The sequence below is a fragment of the Pseudophryne corroboree genome (genome assembly GCF_028390025.1).
Source record: "Pseudophryne corroboree isolate aPseCor3 chromosome 3 unlocalized genomic scaffold, aPseCor3.hap2 SUPER_3_unloc_2, whole genome shotgun sequence".
In the NCBI taxonomy this organism is placed as follows: Eukaryota; Metazoa; Chordata; class Amphibia; order Anura; family Myobatrachidae; genus Pseudophryne; species Pseudophryne corroboree.
The window spans coordinates 3,954,887-3,968,999 of NW_026967508.1; positions in this window are offsets into that span (position 1 = coordinate 3,954,887).

Genomic DNA, 14,113 nt, shown 5'->3' on the forward strand with positions numbered 1-14,113 from the left:
CATGCCCTGAGTGTGTTAATGCCGCCCCCTCATGCCCTCTCTGAGTGTGTTAATGCCCCCCCTCATGCCCTCTCTGAGTGTGTTAATGCCCCCCCTCATGCCCTCTCTGAGTGTGTTAATGCCCCCCTCATGCCCTCTCTGAGTGTGTTAATGCCCCCCCTCATGCCCTCTCTGAGTGTGTTAATGCCCCCCCTCATGCCCTCTCTGAGTGTGTTAATGCCCCCCCTCATGCCCTCTCTGAGTGTGTTAATGCCCCCCCTCATGCCCTCTCTGAGTGTGTTAATGCCCCCCTCATGCCCTCTCTGAGTGTTAATGCCCCCCCTCATGCCCTCTCTGAGTGTTAATGCCCCCCCTCATGCCCTCTCTGAGTGTGTTAATGCCCCCCCTCATGCCCTCTCTGAGTGTTAATGCCCCCCCTCATGCCCTCTCTGAGTGTGTTAATGCCCCCCCTCATGCCCTCTCTGAGTGTTAATGCCCCCCCTCATGCCCTCTCTGAGTGTTAATGCCCCCCCTCATGCCCTCTCTGAGTGTTAATGCCCCCCCTCATGCCCTCTCTGAGTGTTAATGCCCCCCCTCATGCCCTCTCTGTGTTAATGCCCCCCTCATGCCCTCTCTGTGTTAATGCCCCCCTCATGCCCTCTCTGTGTTAATGCCCCCCCTCATGCCCTCTCTGTGTTAATGCCCCCCCTCATGCCCTCTCTGTGTTAATGCCCCCCTCATGCCCTCTCTGTGTTAATGCCCCCCTCATGCCCTCTCTGAGTGTGTTAATGCCCCCCTCATGCCCTCTCTGAGTGTGTTAATGCCCCCCCTCATGCCCTCTCTGAGTGTGTTAATGCCCTCTCTGAGTGGGTTAATGCCCCCCCCCCATGCCCTCTCTGAGTGGGTTAATGCCCCCCCCCCCATGCCCTCTCTGAGTGGGTTAATGCCCTCTCTGAGTGGGGTAATGATCCACCCCCCCCCCCCCTCATGCCCTCACTGAGTGTGTTAATGCCCCCCCTCATGCCCTCTCTGAGTGTGTTAATGCCCCCCCTCATGCCCTCTCTGAGTGTTAATGCCCTCTCTGAGTGGGTTAATGCCCCCCCATGCCCTCTCTCAGTGGGTTAATGCCCCCCCCATGCCCTCTCTCAGTGGGTTAATGCCCCCCCCCATGCCCTCTCTGAGTGGGTTAATGCCCTCTCTGAGTGGGGTAATGATCCACCCCCCCCCCCCTCATGCCCTCACTGAGTGGGTTAATGACCCCCCCTCCACATGCTCTCACCGAGTGGGCTAATTACCCCCCCCTCCCCTGCCATGACCTCACTGAGTGGGTCATGCCTGCACTGAGTGGGTTGATGGGTGGGGGGGGGGGCACACAGATATTTGGTGCATATATATATTCTAATTAACAGCAGCGCTTTCCACATATATCGTTTGGTGGGATATATGGGTGCTGGGGTGTGAGCTGACATACTCACTCTGTGTTTTCTCTATCTGGGCTTCCTTGTGGGTTTGTTCCCTAGCTGAGGTGGTGTGTGTCGGTACTACGTGTCTGCATGTCTGAAGCTGAGTGTTACTCCCCGGTGGGGGGTTGCTGGGGGCGCAGATATGGGTCTGGAGATGGCTTTGTCGGCACAGCCGACACCTGATTTGCTTACTATGTTAAGTACACTTAATGCAAATGTGGCCTCATTGCCTAAGAGATTGGATAAATCGGAGTCTCAGACACAAGAGTGGAGAAAATCCATGGAGGATGCTATGTCTCAGTGCAGGCCCCGTCAGGGTCGCAAAAGCGTTCGTTTACCCAGATGGTAGATATGGATACTGGCACGGATTCTGATTCCGATGTCGACTTCACTGAGGCCACTTTACACCCTAGGCTAGTTAACAGTATTCAGTACATGATTGTGGCTATTAAAGAAGTTTTACGTATATCTCTGACGAACCTGCGGTGCAGGAAACAAGGATTTGTTTGTTTAAAGGGAAAAAACCTGAGGTGAAGCCCCCCCCCCCCCCCCTCATGAAATGCATATTCTTTCTGAAAAGGCTTGGGAGTCGCCATTCAAGAGGTGGCAGATTCCCAAGAGAATTTTCATAACGTATCCTTTACCCTCTGACAAAGACAAATAGGAGTCGTCTCCTAATGTCAATAAGGCTCTATCCCGTTTGTCTAAGAAGGTGGTGCTTCCGTCCCCTGACACGACAGCTCTCAAAGATCCGGCGGATCGCAAGCTGGAGACGTCTCTGAAGCCCATTTTCGCTAATTCGGGTGCATTGCTCAGACCTGCTGTGGCATCGGTATGGGTGAGTAGTGCTATTGCTAAATGGGCTGATAATTTAGCTTCTGATATGGATACCCTTGATAAAGATAATGTTCTTTTGACTCTTGGATATATCAAGGATGCTGCAGATTACCTGAAGGATGCGGCGAGGGATGTTGGTCTCTTGGGATCAAGAGCCAATGCCATGGCGGTCTCGGCCAGGAGGGCGTTGTGGATCCATCAATGGAATGCTTATGCCGACTCCAAGAAAGCTATGGAAGCTCTCCCCTTCAAAGGTAGTGTCTTGTTTGGTGACGGCTTGACTGACCTGGTGTCTACCGCGAATGCGGGTAAGTCATCTTTTCTTCCTTATGGTCCCACACAGTAGAAAAAGGCGCCCAATCAGATGATGCAGTCCTTTCTTCCAAATAAATACATGTGAGGAAAAGGCTCGTCCTTTCTCGCTTCAAAGGGTAGAGGAAGGGGAAGAAAGTCGCCTGCAGTATCAGGCACTCAGGACCAAAAGTCCTCCCCCCGCCTCTGCCAAGTCCACCGCATGACGCTTGGGCTCCCCTGGGGGGTTGACCCCCAAAACAATTGGCTTCTCTTCCAGAGGTTCAGACCTTTGTGAAAGGGGTTCACATCCAGCCTCCATTTGTGCCTCCAGTGGCACCATGGGACCTTAATGTGGTGTTGCAGTTCCTACTGTCACGATCCGGGCATCTGGACGCCATTACTTACCCTTCAGATGCCTCCTAAGGCTGGCTCAGCGTTCTAGGACCGGATCCCATCTGTTATACTGATGTCCACATTTCTGCCTCCTCTCCTGTCACCCTGAGACGCTGTCACCGCGGCGCCATGTACATCCGGAATGGCGTCTCCCATGGCCGCCGTCCCTGAGTTTCTGCATGCAGGATGTCAGAGTGGCGATTACGTCAGCCGCGGCCTCCACTGTGCCCGCGTGGTTTGAATGTGCACTTATCAGTCTGGCGTTTCCTGTGGCCGGTGCCGCCATTACTGTTTAATTCCCACATGGATTACAAACCATAGTCCCTCCAAGTGTCTGCATGGGCGCAGCCATGTTGGATACTGTCACCTGATCATTTTCACCAATCTGTTGTTTGCATTTGTAATCTGCATAATTGCCTAGCCAATCCCTTCCTTGCTGCAGGTATAAGTATGTTGTGCCTGAGCAAGGAAGGCGTCAGTGCTTTGGTTGTCAAACCTAGTTCCAGTTTGTCTCTCTCCTGTGATTGTCTTCCAGGTTCCAGTTCCTATCTCCAAACCTCCACTAAAGAGACCCTGTCAGGAATCGACTCACCTCAGTTACATCTGTCCGTCGGTGCGGACTTCGTCCGGGGTCACTGCATGTCGCTGTCGTCCGTCATCCTGTCATTGGGTGTCATCTCAGGCCTAGGAGCGCTCCTGATGTCAGCGGGCGTGTGAGCACGCCATGTTCCTGCCGGGCCGCGGCATGGGCGCCGCCATGACAGTATCCTCCAGTGTAAGTGCGGCAGCCAATCCGGAGCTTGGCCGCACCTCCTTGTCTCACTCCAGCCAATGCCTGCCGATCAGGGGGTATATCAGGAGCTGCAGGGTGAGTCAGTGGTTGTCCTGAACTTTGTGTCACTCCTGCAACACGTGTCTGGACCTGCTCTCCTGTTCCTCCGTGTTCCTGGATATTCTCCTGATCCTCCGTGTTCCTGGATATTCTCCTGCTCTTCAGTTACCTCAGTGGAACTACAAGCACCAGCATTACAGCAATACCTTTTTGGCTTCACACCTTCCACATCTACAGTGTGCTCCAGCCCTCAGCAGTAGAGTCTGTCTCTGTCTCTCTCTCTCCAGTGGACATTAACATCAAGTCTCCTGCATTTGCTACCATTACTTCCACCTCTGCTGGCTCCACGTTTTAAACTATTCTGGTTCCATATCTGCATATTATACTCTGCTATAGACTCTCAGCTTCCAAGCTGTATCATTACCATTGCCATTACTATTGCATTATTTTGTTTATTTTCTGCTGCATTATTATCTGGACTTCCTTTGTTAATAAAACTACATTGTGCACATGTGCAGAAATCCAATCCAGCCTCCTCACTTCATTCCTCCTACCTCCACTGACCCACTAGCGCCCCCTCCGGGGACACAAGCTAAACAGACTCTGACAGACCCGCACCAGCATTCCACCTGCGGTGTAGCCTGACTCTCATATCCTCTTGGATTCATCTGCTTCCAGCTACAGATCCACCTGCTTACAGCATTCAGCTTCCAGCAGAGATCAGCTCTTAAAGTGCCGGTACCCTTTTCTGCAGATTACCATTTACCACCGGTATTATTTCACCGCTCTCAAGCTCCATACATTATTTCATCGCTCTCAAGCTACATTTATTATTTAACTGGTTCCAGACAGTTTCCCTTCCGTGCCAACATCAGTCTGGTTTCAGCCTGTACCCACAGCAGCCGTTTTACCCACAGCAGCCCAGCTTTTCCTGGAACACCAGCTGGTACAATCCTGGGCTATCTCCATTGCTACAGTCGGGCCTGGTAAGGACTTTCCAACTTAAAGATTATAAGAACTATCTCACACTACCAGAGCCCTGTGGTCCTTGCCACCCTGTAGTACCCAGGAACTGTATTTATCCTCTGCTGATTTTTATGTTTTCTTTTCACTGCTGCTGTGTTACGGAGTATGTCATAAATAAACATCATTGACTTTTACCCTGGTTGTCGTGGTCACGCCTCCGGGCAGTTCTTCTACATGTTACTTACATGTCTAGGGGTCTGATACAACCTCCCAGGTTCCGTTACATCTCAGCCCCTACAACTGAGGCTGCCTCCCGTCAGCTCAGGCCCTCAGTTGTGACACCTACAATCGAACTGGTTTGAGCCTCTACGGGAGAGTTGAAGTTTCTCACTTGGAAAGTGGTGATGCTTTTAGCGTTGGCATTCGCACGGCGGTTGTCTGAGTTGGGGGGCCTTGTCTCACAAGAGCCCTTGCCTAATCTTCCATGAAGATAGGGCAGAGTTGAGAACTCGTCAACATTTTCTTCCAACGGTGGTTTCCTCTTTCCACATAAACCAGCCTATTGTGGTGCCTGTAGTTACTGACACATTCACTGAATCAGTCTCTAGATGTGGTTAGAGCTTTGAAGATTTATGTCGCTAGAACAGCTCTAATTTGGAAAACAGTCTTTGTTTGTCCTGTATGCTCCCAACAAGATTGGGTGTCCTGCTTCTAAGCAGACCATTGCCCGCTGGATTAGAGGGATGTTTCAGCATGCTCATTCCACTGCAGGATTGCAGATACAGAAGTCTGTAAATGCCCATTCTACTAGAAAGGTGAGCTCGTCCTGGCTGGCTGCCAGGTGTGTCTCTGTATTACAACTTTGCCGAACAGCTACTTGGTCAGGGGCAAACATGTTTGCAAAGTTTTACAAGTTTGACACCTTGGCCGATGAGGACCTGAAGTTTGGTCACGCAGTGCTGCAGGGTCATCCGCGCACTCCTGTCCGTATTGGAGCTTTGTATAACCCCATGGTACTGAAGTGGTCCCCAGCATCCTCTAGGACGTATGAGAAACTAGGATTTTAATACCTACTGGCAAATCCTTTTCTCCTAGTCCGTAGAGTATGCTGGGCGACCGACCCAGTGCATACTTTACCTGCAGTTCTTAGTAGTGATGTGCACCGGAAATTTTTCTGGTTTTGGATTCGGTTCCGCAGCCATGTTTTGGATTCAGACGCGTTTTGGCAAGACCTCCCTGAAATTTTTTTTGTTGGATTCGTGTGTTTTTTTTTTTTTTTACAAAAACCCCCTCAAACGGCTTAAATGATAGAATTTGGGGGTCATTTTGATCCCATAGTATTAACCTCAATAACCATAATTTCCAGTCTGACACCTCACTATTTTTAGTCCTAAAATTTGCACCTAGGTTGCTGGATGACTAAGCTAAGCGACCGACACAAACACCTGGCCCATCTTGGAGTGGCACTGCAGTGTCAGACAGGATGGCACTTTAAAAAAGTTAGCCCCAAACGGCACATGATACAAAGATAAATGAAATTAAAAAAGAGGTGCAAGATGGAATAGTCCTTGGGCCCTCCCATCCACCCTTATGTTGTATAAACAGGACCTGCACACTTTAACAAACCCATAATTTCAGCAACAGGGTCTGCCACCGACTGTGACTGAAATGACTAGTTGGTTTGGGCCCCTACCAAAAAAGAAGCAATTACACTCCTTGCACAAACTGGCTCTACAGAGGCAATATGTCCACCACCTCCTCCGATTCCTCACCCCTTTCACTGTGTACATCACCCTCCTCACAGATTAATTCGTCCCCACTGGAATCCATCATCTCAGGTCCCTGTACTTTCTGGAGTCAATTGCTGGTGAATGTCTCGACGGATGAATTGGTTATAGTTCATTTTGATGAACATCATCTTCATTTTCTGGAAGTAACCTCGTACGCCGATTGCTGACAAGGTGAGCGGCTGCACTAAACACACTTTTGGAGTACACTCTGGAGGGGGGGCAACTTAGGTTAAATAAAGCCAGTTTGTGCAATGGCCTCCAAATTGCCTTTTTCCTGCCAGTATACGTACGGACTGTCTGACGTGCTTACTTGGATGCGGTCACTCATATATAATCCTCCACCATTCTTTCAATGGTGACAGAATCATATGCAGTGACAGTAGACGACATGTCGGTAATCGTTGGCAGGTCCTTGAGTCCGGACCAGATGTCAGCACTTGCTCCTGACTGCCCTGCATCACCGCCAGCGGGTGGTTTTGGAAATTTTATCCTTTTCCTGGCAGCCCCAGTGGCGGTAGAAAATGGAGGAGTTGTTGGCGGGTCACGTTCCGCTTGACTTGACAATTCTCACCAGCAGGTCGTTGAACATATGCAGACTTGTGTCTGCCGGAAAGAGCGATACAACGTAGGCTTTAAACCTAGGATCGAGCACGGTGGCCAAAATGTAGTGCTCTGATTTCAACAGATTGACCACACGTGAATCCTGGTTAAGCGAATGAAGGGCTCCATCCACAAGTCCCACATGCCTAGCGCAATCGCTCCATCTTAGCTCCTCCTTCAATCTCTCTAGCTGCTTCTGCAAAAGCCTGATGAGGGTAATGACCTGACTCAAGCTGGCAGTGTCTGAATTGACTTCACGTGTGGCAAGTTCGAAGGGTTGCAGAACCTGGCACAAGACCGAAATCATTCTCCACTGCGCTTGAGTCCGTTGCATTACCCCTCCTTTGCCTATATCATAGGCGGATGTATAGGCTTCAATGGCCTTTTGCAGCTCCTCCATCCTCTGAAGCATATAGAGTGTTGAATTCCACCTCTTTACCACCTCTTGCTTCAGTTGATGGCGGTGCAGGTTCAGGAGTGTTTGCTGGCGCTCCAGTCTTCGGCACGCAGTGGAAGAATACTGAAATTGCCCCGCAATTTTTTGGGCTACCGACAGCATCTCCTGCACACCCCTGTCATTTTTCAAAAAAAATCTGCCCCACCAAATGAATTGTATGTGCAAAACATGGGACATGCTGGAATTAGGCCAGATGTAACTCGCGCACAATATTGGTGGCGTTGTCCGATATCATAAATTCCCAGGAGAGTCCGATTGGGGTAAGCCATTCTGCGATGATGTTCCTCAGTTTCCGTAAGAGGTTGTCAGCTGTGTGCCTCTTCTGGAAAGCAGTGATACAAAGCGTAGCCTGCCTAGGAACGAGTTGGCGTTTGCGAGATGCTGCTACTGGTGCCGCCGCCGCTGCTGTTGTTGCTGCCGGAGGCCATACATTTACCCAGTGGGCTGCAATTGCTTTTATATACAAGGGACTATAGTAGATCAATAAAAGAGGACATATACTAAAGGCATAGGAACATGTTGGTCAGTAATGCACACACATATCTAAAGGGTGTATAATGCAGTAATAAGAAAAATGAACATAACACATGAATCTGCTTTCTCCTGTCTGTCTGTCCCTTCCTGAACTTTCCTTTTGTATACAAATAACATCCTGGCCTTTGCAATCACTGACTGGGTAATGACAACTTAACACAGCAGTATCACAAGGAATTTCACACATACCACACACACAGCACTAGACAATGCATCCCCCACTATAGTGCACTGTTATTTCAGAGTTCCTTATCTTCTGCATGCTATAGCTTGACGGAAAAGGTACTTTAATAGGTTCCAATTGGCACTTTCAGCAATGCTGGTACTTGTAGTTCCACAAACTGATTCTTGGTGAAATCACACACTTTGTTAGCTACTATTTATCAGTCTTTACCAAGAAACATAACACTGTAAACCGTTACTTATCTCACATTCCTCCAAAGTGTGTCCCTCTGCAAACTGTCCTCTCCAGGGGTCAAAAAGGAAGGTTTGAAATGCATTATCCTCTGTGGGCCACTTAACTTCATCAGACTGGGGTTCTCCCTCTCCGTAGGGCTCTTTCTGTACAGTCACGTGGACTTCTTCCCCAGTATTCTCCAGTCATTGTCAGCTGCATCTTAGCTATATCTTAGACATGGTTCCTTCTCCCTCCTTGGCCATCTCCTCCTCCACTCCTCTGGACAAAAGCATTCCATTCTCCACTCCCCCCTCCCCATGCCCTGTTTCTCCACCCCCTGACAGCCTCTGCGTGTCTCTCTGTATATCCTCTGAAACCCAAGGCTGTCTGGGAGATGTAGTCTCTAAACACAAAATGGCCGGTGTCCAATTTCACATTTGCTGCCTGTCATAAGCGCTGGGCGCTACATACTCCCCCTGTGGGACTGGCAATCCGCTGAAAAAGCGATGAGCCTGTTCCACACCCTGAAAAGGAATGTGTTAAACCATTCTGTCTGTTTACACATCCACACATACCCTGACAAGCTCCTACGATGACAGGGGTGGGCCCCAAATAAGGCCAAGGGTAGACCCAGTGAGGGTGAACCACCCTGGGCACTTCAGTGGCCTTCCTAACTCATCATAAGTAAATATCATAGGGGCCCTAGTGGTGCGTCTGGGTCAGCTAATAGCTGGAAGGGCTCCCTCATCTTCCTCTGACACCCTTTCTGGTTGTTCAGATTCTCCACCAACATGTCTCTCTTCTGGTTGGTCCTGAGCCGGTCCCTCAGGTTCTCTAACTTCCACCGTTACTTCAGGTACGACCTCCTCCAACCTGCACACCTGTTCTCCTCTTGGCTCTCCTGTAGCTCTCTCAGTAGACCTGTGGGGTCTAGTGATCTCATGACTTTGAATGACAGTCTAATTTTCCGTAGTGGGAGAATCATACCCCCCCATTTATCCTCACTACAATCTGTCTCTTTATAATCTCTAGTTTCCTCTCTCCTGGTAGACCTCAGTCTTCCTGGCTTCCTCCAGGGCACCCTCTCGGTGGTCTCAACAGCATGCTCGGTCTTGAACCTCACATCTCTCCCAATCGGTAATAGGTGTTGACGGTGATAAGTCTTTATGGGCCCTGTTTGTCCTTCAGGCCTTACACGGTAAACAGGTGCCCCAGACATTTTGGCCACCACTTCATAGGGTTCTTCTCTCCATCGATTTGCCAATTTATGCTTTCCTGGTATTCCCAGGTAGCGGAGAAGTACTCTGTCTCCTATCCCCAGTACATTCTCTTTCACACGACTGTCATATCGAGTCTTGTTTCTCAAACCAGACTTAGTAGAAGCTTCTTGAGCCAACTTGTGAGCATGTCTCAGTTCTTCTCGCAGTCTCTGCACATACTGTAAATGTGTCTCCCCCGAGTGGGAAACCTCCATTATTCCGAAACAAATGTCTACAGGCAGTCGGGCTTCTCTTCCAAACATAAGGAGGTATGGTGAGTATCCAGGTGACTCCTTTTTTGTGCAGTTATATGCATGTACTAACTGACTGATGTGCCTACTCCAGTGTGCCTTCCTGGCAGTGCCCATCATGTTGAGAAGGGTTTGATTGAATCTCTCTGGCTGCGGGTCCCCCTGTGGATGGAATGGTGTCGTCCCCGACTTCTGTATCCCGCACAATTCGCAGATCTTTTATCAGCCGACTCTCAAAATCTCTTCCTTGATCAGAATGGATCCGGGCTGGAAGTCCATAATGCACAAAGAATTTCTCCCATAGAATCTTGGCAACAGTTGTGGCTCGTTGATCTTTGGCTGGGTAGGCCTGGGCGTACCAGTGAAATGATCTGTCACGACCAGAATATGTGCTGTGTTGCTTTCATCTGGCTCTACAGAAAGGAAATCAATACACACCAGCTCTAGTGGCCCATTACTCAAAATGTTTTTCAATGGTGCAGCTCTTTCGGGCAGTGTTTTACGCAGAATGCAAGTCCCACAATTTCTGCAATATTTTTCAATATCCGTCTCCATGGCCAATAGAACCGATCGGCAATCAACCCGCTTGTTTTCTCAACACCTAAGTGCCCATGTTGGTCATGTAGGGCATTCAGTATAGAATCACAATGTTTATTTGGCAGAACCAACTGTCTTCTTACTCTACCATCTCGGTGGGTAGATTCCCTATAAAGGAGGCCTCCTCTGACCATCAGAAATTCTCTTTGCCTGTGCAGTAAGATGGCTTCTTCTGTTTTAAGGGCCTTTGGCCCCAACCTCTCATTGTTCTTTATCATCCAATAGACCGCTCCTAGGGACAGATCTTCTAGTTGATCACTTTTCAGCTGTTTCCTACTGATCCTCTGCAGATCACCCAGTTCAAACTGACTCAGCCAGCAATAATGTTTGGGCAGTGCCGCTTCTGAAACTCCCAATGCAGTGACACATTCTCTCACAGGCGGCACCACCACTCTTCCTTCATGGCACATACCTCTTACTTCTGGAGCAGGCACTTCAACCCACTCTTCAGGTGATTCAGCATGTCTTCCAGCCAACCTGGACAAAGCATCAGCATCAATGTTTCCTGTATGACTTCAGCGTGAAGTCATACACAGCCAAAGCTGCCAGCCATCGATGTCCTGTGGCATCCAACTTTGCTGTAGTCTGGATGTATGTCAACGGATTGTGGTCAGTATGGACTTCAAATGTAGCACCATACAAATAATCATGCAGACGGTCGACAATGTTAATGCCAAGAATTCCAGCTTGTGCACAGGGTAATTCTTTTCGCTGGGTGATAGGCCTCGGCTAACATAGTGCACAGGCCTCATCTGGCCTTCTTGTTCTTGGTAAAGTACTCCTCCGAGTCCATCAAATGATGCATTTACATGAAGAATGTATGGAAGGTCAGGGTTTGCGTAGGCGAGCACTGGAGACTGGGTAAGACCCTCCTTCAATCTCTTGAATGCAGTTTCACACTCCTCTGTCCATCTTTCCCCAAATAGGTTATTAACACGGAGAAAGTGTTTGTTTCCTTCCTGGGTCATCCACCCCTTCACTGGTGGGTACCCTTTGGTTAATTCTGTCAAAGGCTTGGCTAGTTTCGAATATCCGGAACAAATCTTCTGTAGTACCCACAGAACCCCAGAAAAGACCTCAGTTCCTTTAGTTTTGTGGGCCGTGGCCACTCTTCCACAGCTTCTACTTTGGCTGGGTCAGTGGAGATCCCTTCTCTGCTGACAATGTGCCCAACATACTTGACTTGCTTCTGGCATAGTCGACACTTTTCTAAAGATAGCTTTAGCCCTTTTACTCTTCAATCAGTCAAGTACTTTGAGCAATCGCTCGTTATGTTCTTGTAGAGTCCTCCCAAAAACAATCAAGTCATCCAGATACACGATTACCTCACGGAAATTCATGTCCCCCACAGTCTCATCCATGCACCTCTGAAAGGTGGCTGGGGCACCTTTTACCCCCTGTGGCATTCTCCTTGAACTGAAAGAACCCTTCAGGGCATATGAAGGCTGTCTTCTCAGCATCTCCCAGACTCATTAGAATCTGGTAGTACCCACTCCTGAGGTCTAGCACAGAGAACCATTTGCTTCCTTGCAGACAGTCAAGTGCCTCATCAACTTTGGGCACTGTGTACTGGTCTGGCACTGTTCGCTTGTTAAGAGTTCGGCAGTCTACACACATCCGGATATCACCATTCTTCTTACGAGCCAACACTATTGGAGAGGCATAGGGACTCTCTGATTTTTCAATGACATCATTCTCCAGTAGACCTTTCAGATGACTTCTTACATCATACAAATCCGCAGGGGCCAATCTTCGTGACCTTTCTCGAAAGGGTTTTTCATCAGTAAGACGAATCTTATGTTGGACCCCCCTAGCCAGCCCTAGGTCCCAATCTCCTAGGGAGAAAACATCTCTCCTCTCTAACATTTCTTTGACCAGTCTGTCTAGATCGGCTTTCATGGCATCTGTACCTTCAAAGCATGGTTGGAAACTGTCTGCAACCAACACACTTTTTTTTTCTGAGCTTCTTCTGCCTCCTTTTTTCGATAGGCCGCCAGGCATACAGGATGAATGGTGAGCATCTGGTAATATTCCTTTCCACCCTCCTCTCTGCACCATTGGGCTAGTGTATTGAACAAATGGGCATTGGTTCCTATGATAGCTTGCATATCTCTATCCTCTTCTGGATCGGGACACACAAGGGCGACTACTTGCACTTCTTTTTCAATCCCAGCCACTTCTCTTGGGAACTTGAGGTCCACTGTGATGTATCCGAGATATGGATAGCTCTGTTCACTGAGGCCCCAGATGGTCAGCCCAGACAATGGATATACCTTGACATCCGACAGATTCTCGCGAATCCTTATACGATGCCAATAGGACGCAATCCTTATTATGGTCACAAACATCTGTCTGCCCAGACTCTGCGCATGTGCGACATAAATGAAACATTAGTTTACCATGCATTTTAACAGGTAGAACCGGAAAGAAAAGACCCCTGGGTGGGTACACTTTTACTTTGGCAATACCGAAATACGCTGTAATATCCTCAAATTCATGATATGATTTTTGGATGCTGTATTGGATAAGTTTTGGTTTTGTTGACAAATGGGTATTCAAATGCAGTGGGTACGCCATTAATCACTGCATAACCATCCAGGTGATAGGTTCCAACTTTCTTTTCACCGCCTTGTAAAGCGTGCCTTATTTTTATGCCTTCTTTGTGTTCTATGTACATCAACCAATGTATAGCGGGTGTTGAGTAACGCTTCTGAGTTTTGTGGTAGTTATCACCCGGTACAAGTGCCAGAGGATTTTCCTTTAAAAACTTGCATCGGTACATGGCCATGCAAACAGAAGCTAAAGTTGTAATCTTAGCGGTAAAGATTTACCGGAGCCCTTGGATCCTCGTGCAGCACTTTACGGCGGTCGTACAAACGCCATAAAGCTGTATCACAAAACACCTGAAGACAAGCAGATACACTACTATGATTTTACCAGTTCGTACCCATTTGTACCCACCCAGGGGTCTTTTCTTTCCGGTTCTACCTGTTAAAATGCGTGGTAAACTAATGTTTCCTTTATGTCGCACATGCGCCGAGTCTGGGCAGACAGATGTTTGTGACCATAATAAGGAAAGCAGAGCAATAACAGGTACGTGGTCTACTCCTGAGTTAAAAATGGCTGTAGACAAGGGGTACATAGTGTGTAAAATCTATGAGGTGTGGCATTTTGATGAACGATCTGACGATTTGTTTTCAGATTACATTAAAATGCATCTCAGGGATAAACAAGAGGCTTCTGGTTACCCTGAATGGTGTACAGACTTTGAGAAGCGTAAAGCGTATATAGATGCCGATCAAAAAAATGAAGGTGTGTCTTTTAAGACCCGATCACATAGAAATCAATCCTGCAAAAAGACAAATTTCAAAATTGTTTTTAAACTCCTTGTGGGGAAAGTTTGGTCAACGTAGTAACATGTCCAATACGTGTCTAGTGTCTGACCCCGACAAGCTTTTTGAATA